This window comes from Sarcophilus harrisii, chromosome 4 (assembly GCF_902635505.1).
Source record: "Sarcophilus harrisii chromosome 4, mSarHar1.11, whole genome shotgun sequence".
NCBI lineage: Eukaryota > Metazoa > Chordata > Mammalia > Dasyuromorphia > Dasyuridae > Sarcophilus > Sarcophilus harrisii.
This window is the reverse complement of record NC_045429.1, coordinates 344,480,963-344,493,598: the sequence shown is the minus strand read 5'-3', so window position 1 is coordinate 344,493,598 and position 12,636 is coordinate 344,480,963.

Sequence of the window (12,636 nt, the reverse complement as noted above, 5' to 3'; positions counted from 1 at the left end):
TCTGTAAGAAATGACCAACAGGATGATTTCAGAAAGGCCTGGAGAGACTTACACGAACTGATGCTGAGTGAAATGAGCAGGACCAGGAGATCATTATATACTTCAACAACAATACTATATGATGACCATTTCTGATGGACCAGGCCATCCTCAGCAACGAGATCAACCAAATCATTTCTAATGGAGCAGTAATGAACTGAACTAGCTATGCCCAGAAAAAGAACTCTGGGAGATGACTAAAAACCATTACATTGAATTCCCAATCCCTATATTTATGCACACCTGCATTTTTGATCCTTCACAAGCTAATTGTACAATAATTCAGAGTCTGATTCTTTTTGTACAGCAAAATAATGTTTTGGTCATGTATACTTATTGTGTATCTAAGTTATATTTTAATATATTTAACATCTACTGGTCATCCTGCCATTTAGGGGAGGGGGTGGGGAGGTAAGAGGTGAAAAATTGGAACAAGAGGTTTGGCAATTGTTAATGCTGTAAAGTTACCCATGTATATATCCTGTAAATAAAAGGCTATTAAATAAAAAAAAAAAAGAAAAAAAAAAGACTGTTTGACCTTGGGCAAATCACTTAAAGTCTAAATTAAAGAGAAGATGCCAACCTGAACTGATAGAGGGATTCCCTAACCCTATGAGTAACGTGTTCTATTAAGGGAAATGAGGGTATTAAACAGATAATGATTCCTGCTTTCAAGAAACCTTTAATTTAGCAGTCAAGGGAAAATATATCAGAATATATGACACAAGCCAGAATATAAGTGCACCAGATCACCAAAATACTTTAAGACAAGGAAAAAACCTCCTTTTGGGGAAGCTTCAGGACAAGTGATATCTGAGTTAAATTTTAAAGAATCTGTGGGCTTTCAAACAATTGTATTTGGTTGGAACATGAATTGAAGTACCTCAAGAAAACTATACAAACAGACTAGATCCAAATTTTTGAGAACCTTAGGTGTAAAACTACAGATTTTAAATCTTGCCAAAGATACCAAGGAGAGTAACTGAAGATTTTGGAGCAATGGAGTAACACAATGCAATAGAGTATAGGATGGATGGAGGTAGTCGTAGAGTTGGGACAATAGAATTAGAAGACCAACTAGAAAGGCAGGTTAAATTTTTTTTTAGAAAATGGCCTGGAAAAAAAGAAGGGGAAAGTGAAAGAGATTTCGGAAAGACGAAATGGAGTATGTTATCAGGAAGGAAAAATTAGAAAATCCTTCCAGAAGGTGCTTTTGAGTGAAAGATTTTACCATGGATAAAGACAGAAATAAGTACAAGTCAGCTGTGGTGAGGGGTGACAGGAATGAATGACATGGTCTTTTTCTTCAAAAGTACCAGAGCAAGAAATTTAGAATTATATGAGAATTATTTGTAAACATACTGTCCTACTGTTCAATCCTTATAAGATTGTAAAATAAGTACTCTTTTTTTTTAGTGCAAGATGAAGTTTTCTTCTACTTTAAGCAAATTCTTTTAAATGAAACTCCAGATTTAAACAAAATGTATCCAAAAAACAAAGTAAACTCAAAGATAAATCAAACTCAGAGAAATTATTTACTCAAAAAATACAAATAAATTCTTTGAAACATTCAGGTTGTATAGCACTTTAAAATTAATATTCAGGATGGTTAAGTGGCACAGTGGATAGAGCACCAGTCCTGAAGTCAGGAAGACCTGAGTTCAAATTTGGCCTCAGACCCTTAACACTTCCTGGCTGTGTGCCCCTGAGCAAGTCATTTAACCCCAATTGCTTTAGCAAAATAATAATAATGTTCACTTTAGAAAATAAACCAAAAAATTTCCAAAAAATTTAACATTAAAAATTGTCTTTGTAGAGACATTATTTTAGGCTAAGTATATTGACACTTCAATGATTTCATTATGTCATTTATGGCAGATAGTTGGTATGTTGGATAGAGTGCTAAGCACAGATTCAGTTAGAGTGAAGTTCAAATTTTGCCTCAGACACTTACAACATGAATGATCTTAGCAAAGTCACTCAATTTCTCTTACCTCAGTTTCTTCATCTGTAAAATGAGCTTGTTGGATTTGATGACCTTTAAGATTCCTTTCAGTTCTGAATCTATCATGTGATGGTTTATGATCCTATGTAGGTATTCTCCTCATAAATGTAAATCTCAGTCTAGCCATGGCCTTCTCAACCCATTTAACTCTTCCTCATGTGTTCTATAAATCCTTCACAGAGTAGCCACCTAGCATGCTAAAAACTTTATTCTAGTCTTTTAAATGTCGCGTGTATAAAAGAAATATTTAGACAGTCCATTTGTCATACCTCCTTCTCCCTGTGTCCAGGCAATCTTTACAGTTTATCTCCCCTGCTGATTTTAAATTTTATGCAGCTTACATAAACTCACCATGCACCTCCTCATTTATTGCTCCCAAATTTTATTCTTAAAAGAATGTGATATCCTATGGTTTCCAGACATACACCATCACTGTAAGGCTATTAGGGCCAAAAATATGAATTGTTATTCCAAGGAACAACTTGTGAGTTTTGAAAGTATTTGAAAATTTTGTCAAAGTAATCCATTCTCTTCCCTTTCTATTTAATTTTGTTTCTACTTGCAGTGCCTGTCCGAGATACATGTATTGTTGGATAAACACAATAGGATGCTCATCAAAATGTATTTCATTATCTAGAAACTGAGAATTCTTGATCTACTTGCTATTTCCTATGTTGATTGTAGTTCAATCTCTTTTGAGTAATTGTCAATCTCATCAAAGAAATTATGTAATTTTCGGGCATTTAATACAATTAGTACAATGTGTTCTGCAAAATAGGAACATCTGGAAAACTTCAACATCTGTAGGGTGTCCCTTTTTATTGATAGAAATGGATATAATAATATATAAATTTGAATTCAAGGCTTTTTGGCTTCAAGTTGAATGCTTTATCTAGTGGGCACCTTTGATCTTCAAACACATTGTTGGGGGCTTATTAGTTATAGTTTAAGACTTCAGAATCCAAGATACTAATTTAGAACCTAAGGAAATCACTGTCCTAGTCTGGTAATCCAAACTTCAAACTGGTGAGTAATAAGTGGGAGAATGGTCCCTGGGAATTGTGGGAGCTGGGGAGGAAGAAGAGAAAGTGCTGTATTTATTTATTTATAAATTTAAAAGAATGCAAGAAAAAAGCAAATTTACCAGGCTTTTACAGTATCTATTGTTAGCATCAACGGCAGTTAAACTTCCACATTTAGACTCTAACATCTTGATATCTAATATGGTATTGGAAAAAATGGAAATGGAACTAAATAAAATGATATGTGAAAGGGCATCTTTAAATACATACAGAAAAAAAAATCAACATTAGATACACTATAACTTTGAAGTTACCAGGGCAATTTCCCTTACCTCTCCCTCCTTCTCTCCTTCTCTCTCTGTCTCTCTCTCTCTGTGTCTCTTTGTCTCTCTGTCTCTCTCTCTAATATATATATACATATCTATATCTATCTATATATATTTACTCTTTTGATGGAAGTATGATTTGTTTGGTGTAGAGATCTCCCATGGTGTCATTTCCCTTCCTTGATGCAGATTAACAACTTGTCTGTAACTCATATCCTTAGAGCTTTACCTAGAAATCAAAGAAATTAAATGGCTTTCTTCTCACACAACATAGCTAGTTTCTGTCAGAAGCAGTGCTTTAATATAGGTACTACTGACTACAAAGTTAGCCCGCATCCTTTATATCACACTTTGGTTTTATATAAAATAAGCAACTGAAAAAAAATTAAAGTTGGAGATTTTGTTTCCTTTGGTGGAAAATAACACATGCCTTGGAGCATGTCTTTCTGCTTTTGAAAGCAGAAAATGCTTTTCTTACATGATTTTCTACTGTTAATATGCTACTAGGCTTCTTGGGCGAAACTTGTATGGGAGTCTTAAAGTTGTTAGTTGAAGACAGGTATGAAACAGAATAAAAAATATTTGGGAGTATTTGCTTTTTTTTTTTTTCATTTGCTATTTACATGACATTTTTAGCAGGGGTCCTAAATGAACAGCAAGAACCTCTTTTGCAAAGAGAGGTAAGCCTTCAAAGGCAGAAAAGACTAGAGCTAACCAGATTGTGGTCCTGTCTAATTTTTGTTGTCATTAAGTAAGTCACAAGCTTTTGAAATTAATGCGTAGGGCTGTGACAAGGCTATATTCCAATTTCTTTTTTTTAATTACAGGATGAATATTTTAAACACCTCATAGAAATTTAAAAAATAACAATAGAGGGACTGTTTATTTGTGGTCTGCCAATAGTAATTACATTATTTCTAGGAAAATCTTTTTTATGGCAACCATTAAATTTGGTTATCTTGGCAAAGCAGAGATTGCTTTCATTATTCATTTGGATGCAGATGGTTAGGGTTGGTATCTTTTCACATTTCTTTCTTAGAGTTGAGTGGAGAGTGATGGGAGCTGAGCTGAACAAATCAGGCAGTAGGGAATTCTTGATGGGAAATGGACCCATTTCATTATCCATTTGTGGCCTTTCCAAGTCTCATTTAATCCAGCAACCTTTTTATGCCTATTGCCCAGGAGTAGAGGAAGAAGAGGTTGGCATGATGTTCCAAGACTTACTCTTCATTGAAATTATTTCAGAATATTTATAAAGATTAGTGGTTAGATAGAATCACACAGATATAGTGCTACATTTATTAAGCAGTGTAGAATGGCTTCTGATGGATTGAGTTTTTGTTGCTACGTAGAAATGCCAACATGTTAAAGGAGAATAAAATAGATCACAAATTTAGAGACTAAATAATTATCCTTTTGAAATATTTCAAGTTGAAATGGACCCTAAAATCACATGAAAACATGCATTATTAGCTGCTATTGTGCTGTGATGATGGTGAGATATTTATAAGCAAGAAAGAAAACACTCAAAATATAGGGCACTTATGAGTTTAGGGGATTCTTTTAATATGGTATGTCTAGGACCAGTCTGTCATGACAATTCCTTGAAGTTAAAATGCACTGGTAACTATCATCCTACACAGTAAAAACATATGACATGATTGAAGTTTTTGAAAATGTAAATTTAGAAAATCACTCATGACTGAGTAATCAAGAAATAATTATTAAATACCTCCTAAGTGCTGAGCACAGTTCTCAGGTAAATATAAGGGGGAGAGAACATACTGTTGACCTCTAGTTACCACCTGTTAATCGAGGTCAACTTGGATCCAGAAAAGACAGTTCATTTATTGGAGACAAATATGAACAGCATTCCGATTCCTACATCCTGGATTAAACCCTGATATATTGTGTAGCTGCTAGGTACATAATGCCACTGTAATATATTTTTCTACAAAAGTTTCTTGCTCTGGGAGTGAATAGAAAATGTCTCCAGAAATCCTTATGAGGAAATTCATTAGTGAGTTACTGGAAACAGATGAAATCAGTAAGTGGACATGCAAGTGCCTCAGTTAGCAGCACCCCTTCCCCACTGCTCCTGCACTCTTCTCGTCCTGGGCTGTTTCTCAGCAGTACAGGTGGGCCTGGCATTCCCAATCAGCTGAGACTTGACAAACGGTCCAGGAGGTTAAAGTTTTTGGGGTTCCTGCAGAGACTCCAGGCCCCCTCCCCCCCAGATAGTCTGAGGGTTCTCCACTTGATTGTTTCTGCAGAGCTAGCCTGGAGGTATTTGCATTTCTGACAAGTCAGTCCCTAGTCCGTGGTCTTTCTTTAGATATTCTCTGGTTGTATCAGGAGGATCCCTGTTCTGCCCCAAGTCTTCTTGATTTTTCACGAGTCTGTGTTCTTGAGGCCCAAATTTGTTTTATTTATGGGGAAAATCTGGAGAGCTTGAATTTTACTAACCTACACTTTCATGTTCCCAGAATCCTCCTTCTATTTCTTTTTTAACGGAAAACATAGTCTAGTTATCATGGCAAGAACTTTAATAGATATTGCTTCTATCATATTTACCCCCTTGGTGCAAGTTTCTAAAGTCTTTTAAAGGCTCTTTCATCACATAGTTATCCTAAGACCATGACTGGAAAATCCTGACCTCAAGAATTTGAAAGCTTGGAACAATTGGCACTGGAGTTGGACCTTAATACAGATAAAAGACTGGAAAAATTAATATTCAATGCAACAGCCCCTGAACAATTAAGCAAATATAGAAAATGAAGGTCAGAATTTTTTTTTTCCAGAAGCACAAAAAACCAAATGTTAATGTTTGGTCTATGTGCTGTTACTGCTTCTTCTGCTGGTGGCTGAATACTTGTGAAGCCTGTCTGCTCTTGCTGGCCCTTCTGCTAGGACATGAATGATATTTTTGTTTGTTCTGCTGGATTCCAAGCTTTTCTTTAGCTCTTCTATGTGAGGACCAACTCACACAATATTGTTCTCTGCCCTCATTCACATGTCAGAGTGTCACTTCCCTTGGCTAGTCCACTACGTGGACTAGCAAAGTCAGGAATAAACACATAGGATAGCTTGAGCAATTTCAAGTGTTATGTTCTCATCTTGAAATCCTCTTGCTATTATTAACCATTCTTTTGGAAGTAGAAACTTTTCCTGTTTTCAATATGCTCTGATGGAGAGACACAGAAATTTCCAACTGTTTAAAATCATAAAACTTCAAGTTGGCTGACACTAAAGCTAGGAATATATTTTGAGGATTACTATTTGCTCACCTAAGTCCAGGGAAAGAAACTAAAATGAATAGTCTAGCCTCAGGTTCAATAAGACTATTACATGTGTTTCAACTGTGAATTTTTTTTAAAACTGAAAACATATTCTCTTTCATCACTTAGTTTCTGAAGAGTGTAGATTCATATGTAAAATTGTCACTATCAAAAATTCTCCCATCAAGTTCACTCTTCAGTTTTGCATAATTGATGGATGAGTCTCTCCCTAAATTTTTTAATAAATTATTTCAGTTTCTGTTTTGCTTCATTTATACATTCATTTACTTCATACTAAATTTATGAATTTACTTCATTCAAAGTTGCTCTTTGGTATTGGCTTTTCTTTAGGCTTGGCTTCCATGGCTACAAGCAAACTAAGTATAGACTCCAATTCCCAAACCTCTAGTGAGTTCTTCTAATACTGCAAAAATCACAAGCTTCCTACATTATGTATCTCTAATATTCATTCTATTAATAGAATAGAATTATATTCTTCTAATAGAAAGAATAGAATTGATAAAAAACAGAAGAAACTAAGTATTCATAGTCACATGGCTGTTGTGAAGGGAAAGAAAGTCAGTATACTACTGAATGGTATTGCTTTTGTTGCTACCTTTCTTCCCATCTGAAGACCCATAGCATTCCTTCTTCTCATTTAAAGGTTATCAGGCAGGGTTCAGTTAGTCCAAACTTTTTTGTAAATATGCTTGATTCTACATCAACAGCCAATTAAAAGGATTTTCATCAGCATACAATAAGTGGACAGTAAATAGAAAAGATCTGTGCATGATTTGAAACAGGGAAGAAAAGGGCTACTCCCCAAAACATACTTCTCTAAATTGGCTCTCTAAACCTCTGTGGGAGATTGATACCAAGGAGAATGTGTTCTAAGGAGTTGACTTTCATTAGCTAGTCTGTCTGTTAAACTTCTCTTTCAACCATTTTGCCTCCTCTCTTAAAAATTGCAGTTCTCAGAAAATCACCTGAGGTTAATTTTGAACACATTATCCACATCCTCAATTTAGTACAGTTCTCTGGAGTCCTGGGGAAGCATAAAATATTGTCCTTTCATTTCTTTTTCTCTTTCATAACAAGAAGAATCTTAAAACAGTCCATGTGGTACAGATTGTACATATAGTTTCTTATATATAGGAAATTACAACTGCTCCCAAATACATAGTTATGCAAAAGTAATAAAGAATATTTTTACAAAGTTTATTGAGGTTACTGCTAAATTAGTACTTAACAGGGGTTTGTTAGTGTTGGAAATGGTTTTCTCCAATAAAAAAGACTAAAGAAAATGAAAAAGCAAAGAAAATAATATTTCCAAACTTTGAAGGAAATTTGGTCCATGAGCCCTGAGGAGTTTTTCTCTTCAGGGATTTAGCATCTCGGTTGAACTCACAGTCACTATTTGTCTTCAAGTGAAAAGCCAATTTGATTTGTCTAGGAAACTGGGTATCAATACTCACTCAATTACAACCAACCAACACTAGTCTAGCAGACACTGGGATGCTCATCCTCTCCTTTTTCTTCTAAGTAATCTCTTATCTGTCTTTACTGTGACCCTACACTCACGATTGGTGTTTTATGTCAGATAAATCCCTTTAACTCCCTGTAACAATGTAGGACACCCATATTTCACCAATGATCCCTAATACACACGGAACCCATTTGGAATACCAGACAAAAATACACATGTCCTTTTCTATACATGGCATATCATAATTCTTTGAGTCTCTGAAACAATATAGGAATCTAAAAATTTCTCCATGGAGCCACCCTACTGCAAGAACAATTTAAATTGAATCACAGATTCTTTTAATGATAGGAGCTGAAGGCTCTATTCAAGAGGAAAGTAAATCAGCAAAACAAGAACATATGTATGGTTCTCCTAAATATGGGTAAATATGAGTTGATTAGTTGGAGATTTTTAGGCCAGCAGATGTCTTGAGGGAGAACCAGGAGGAACCATGTACTATCTGGGTTAGGCTACAGCACCACCACCACCTTGACCACAAGCTCCCATTTAACCTGGGTGAAGATAACTCAGGGAGAGAACCCTCTTGCACACTAGAGCTTTGAGAATAGCAATATTCCTCAAGCTAGCAGTTCTGCTTTAAATGTAGTCTTCACCAACGTCATTGAGGGAAGGAATCATTGTGGAGAAGGAGACCTTATTATTCTTATTATATTCATTATTATTACCAATAACAATTATTGATTTCTAACAACAGACAGTGCATACAAGAGCCTCACTCCCAAAGCCACCTTTCTGGCCCAGCCTTCATAGATATTATCACCATGGTGCTTACCATTCCCCCTCAGATCTTGACTAAAAGGCATAGGACTCTAGAACCAAAAGCCTTGAGAATAATCTGGTTTGCTACCCCATTGATATATCAGACATCATCTCTTGAAGCAATTGCTCTAGAGACATAGCCTGGCAAATGTTCCTTCAGGTGTCAGACACAGCTATCAAAGACTCAGAAAAGAAAGTTCTAGACACCAAAGACTTTGACACATCACATGGTTTAATGTCAGAATCTGATATGATTTTTTTTTAATCAACGGAAACAGCATTAAAAAAGAACTATTGCTTTGCTGCTGCAATCTGAGGACCATAAGATTTTTCCATCTAACTTGTAGCTGAAATGTTTTATATGTTGTTTTACCCTTTAGAATGTGAGGTTTTTAAGAGTAAGAAACTTTTATATTTTTATTCCCAGCATTAACATGGTTAACATTTAATATGTCTCTCTCTCTGTCTCTGTCTCTCTGTCTCTCTCTTTCTCTCTCTGTCTCTCTCTCTCTCTCTTTCTCTCTCTCTCTCTTTCCACATATACATAAATACACATACATACACACATACATATATAATCTATTGCATACAAAAATGTTTTTCCTCTATTGAAATGTAAGATTCTTGAAATAAAAAATTCTTTTCTTTGTTTCTTAGTATCCTTAAAAATTAGTATACTATGTGACACATTTTAAGGGCTTAATGCATGCTTGTTGATTGGTTGATTTAATAAAAGCTGGAGATCCCTTACTTACAATAGAGAGAGCTACACATGAGTTTACATGAGATATGTTATTATTCCTTTTTCTGAGGGTTCAAAAAATGATCCATTTTTCCTGATTACCTCAATTTTTAAAACTGTTATTCTCTTCAACTTATCATATAAACTTATCTGTTTACATGCCTTGATTCTCTAGGATATAATCTAGGAATGGAATGTAAAAAGAACCATATATTCTGCTTAAGTGATCAGGAAGCGTGGCTTGGGAGTTAATCTTGAAAAGAAGCTAGGAATTTTAAGAGAAAATGCAAGGAAGGAGATGACATTATGTGTATGAGATAAGCCTTAGTAAAGTTATAGAGGCAGGAGATGGCATGATAATTCCAAACATTATCATGCTACTTATGATCTTACTTTCAAGACATTTTTATATCCATGGATCATGAGATAGTAGATTTAAATTTGTAAGGAAATTTAGAAATCATTAATCCAAGAGGATAATATTTATAAACCATACTAATATAGTTCCTGCTACAGGAAGTGCTTAGTAAACTTTCTTCATTCCCCTTTCCTTCCCCTCTTGCCTTCCCTTCCTCATTTCTTTCTAGCTTTCCCCTCTCTCCCTCCCATCCCCATTTCTTTTTTTCCTTCTTTCCTTCCTTTCTTCTTTCCTTCCTTCCTTCCTTCCTTCCTTCCTTCCTTCCTTCCTTCCTTCCTTCCTTCCTTTTTTTACTTCCTTCCTTTTTTACTTTACAAATAAGGAAATTAAGTCCCAGGAAAGCTTTTTAACTTGCTCAGTATCACATAGTTTAACAATAGCACAACTATTATTTGAGCTCAGGTCTACTAACTCTAATCCATCACTCTATTCACTATACTGCCTATTGCCATTATTGGTAATACAATTGATTCCTCCAGATATGTCTCCATGTCTCCATATGCTTGGCACAATAGAGAGAAAACATCCAGATGGCTGACTGAGCTTTTCACTTTCCATGATTTTCTGGCACTCTGCAGATATGGCAGAGAGAGTTGCTTTACAGAAAAATGGAGTCAGAGCTAAAACAATCCTGACTGCTGGCATAATAAGGTAATATTTTGCTACTAGGAATGGAATGAAGTGAAGTCCTATGAGAATTGTTTATTCAGCTACCGGGGAAAGAAGAATGCAAAATGAATTGCTGAGAGGGCTCCAAACGTATTTGCAAGTCTCAGAAAATCCATAGCCCTCTTCTGAGAGAAGATGAAAAAAGATGAATTCTGGGTTACTCTGGATGCTGGAATAAATGAGCACATGGCAACAAGAAGAGTGACAGGTTGCTTTTGAATCCAGAGGAATGCCTCTGGATTCATCTGTGGGAATGTAAGATCTACTAGAAATAAATTTGGAGTTAGTATAAATAGAGAATAATATGCAAAATGGAGAGGTTTCTAATCTGTATCTCTTTTGCCAAATGAGACACCAGGAAAGAACTATCTTAATACTATAGAGATTGGCTCTGTAGAGAAATACAGAGCAATGAGAGGGAGAGAAATGAACAACTTCATCATTGTGTCTTTCTGAATGGTTTTGAGGTCATCTGCTTTTGCACCCTCATGCTTTATGAAGAGCACAGGAGTGAAGTCACAAATAGAAGTCCATTTCTCATCTATATCATTGGAATAAAAAATGTGAAATTCAATGTGCTTTTGATAGTCAAAAGCAGATTTGTTGTTGTGGTTATTAGGGGGCAAAAATGATGACTTCATTTTCATTTTCATTAAGAAATATCCACTGGACAGGCAGTGTGATATAATCGATAAGGCAATGAGTTCCTCAGTTTCTTCATCTGGAAAATGAGGAGGGCTTTTCTTTAAGCTGTAAATCTATAATCCTTAATGAACTCTATCACACCTATCTTTCACCCCTCCAAATGCAACAATATATTCAACATTAGTCCTAGTAATTCCTGAGGGCCTATATTCAATAATGGAACAACTGAAATAGTCTTTCTTCTCGCACATCATTGACTAAATTATCTCCAATGCACCCGTTGTCTAGTCTCTAGTATAGGTAATGTTTTAAGAAATAGCACATATTTAGCTAAATTTTTAGAGAACATGTTGGCTTCCCTAAAGGGGAAAGACAAACTTTGCATTTTGAAAAAGACATGATCTGCTGCAGAAGTAGTTTTTTTCTGAACACAAATACAGTTCAACTTTCTTGAGTAACTTTTTCCTTCAACCACTTATACAACTTAACAAACAGTGAATTCTGGGTTACTCATTACTTGTGATATGTCTCACAATATACAATGTGATATTTTCAAAGGTGAAAGCAGTGATGAAATGATAATAATAATGATGATGATGATGATTGATAAAATATTTATATAACACTTTAAATTTTGCAAAGTACTTTACATACTTCATAATAGCGATGTGAAATTGATGTTATTATTATTCTTATCTTTCATATCAGTAAATTGAATCCCACAAACTGCATCTGGGTCACACAGTTAATAAATGTGTGAAGTTAAATCTGAACTCAAGTCTTCCTGATGCCAGGTCCAGCACTCTATTCACTCTACAATAAAACTATCTTAGCATTAGTTCTGCTCTGTCATTTATCCATGCAAATCTCCTTGAGAAGAGAGGGCAATGTGCTGTAGGTTCATATTTCTGAATGGACAACTCTGATTTCTCTAAACCTTTTCCTTGGGAACTTCCAGGGGGTGAAGCCAAGATGGCGAAGATGACAGACATTTCTCTCTGACCTTTTCTACAACCCTCACACTGATTACATAATCCAGTCTCTGAATTAGCTCTGGATGGGCAGAACCCACAATGTTTGGAGTGCAATAAATTATCAGTAGAAGATAATTTCAAAGATCGCTAGAAAAGGTCTGTTTCAATTGGAAATGGGAGGGAGACAGCCAGCACAACCAGCTGAGTACAAAA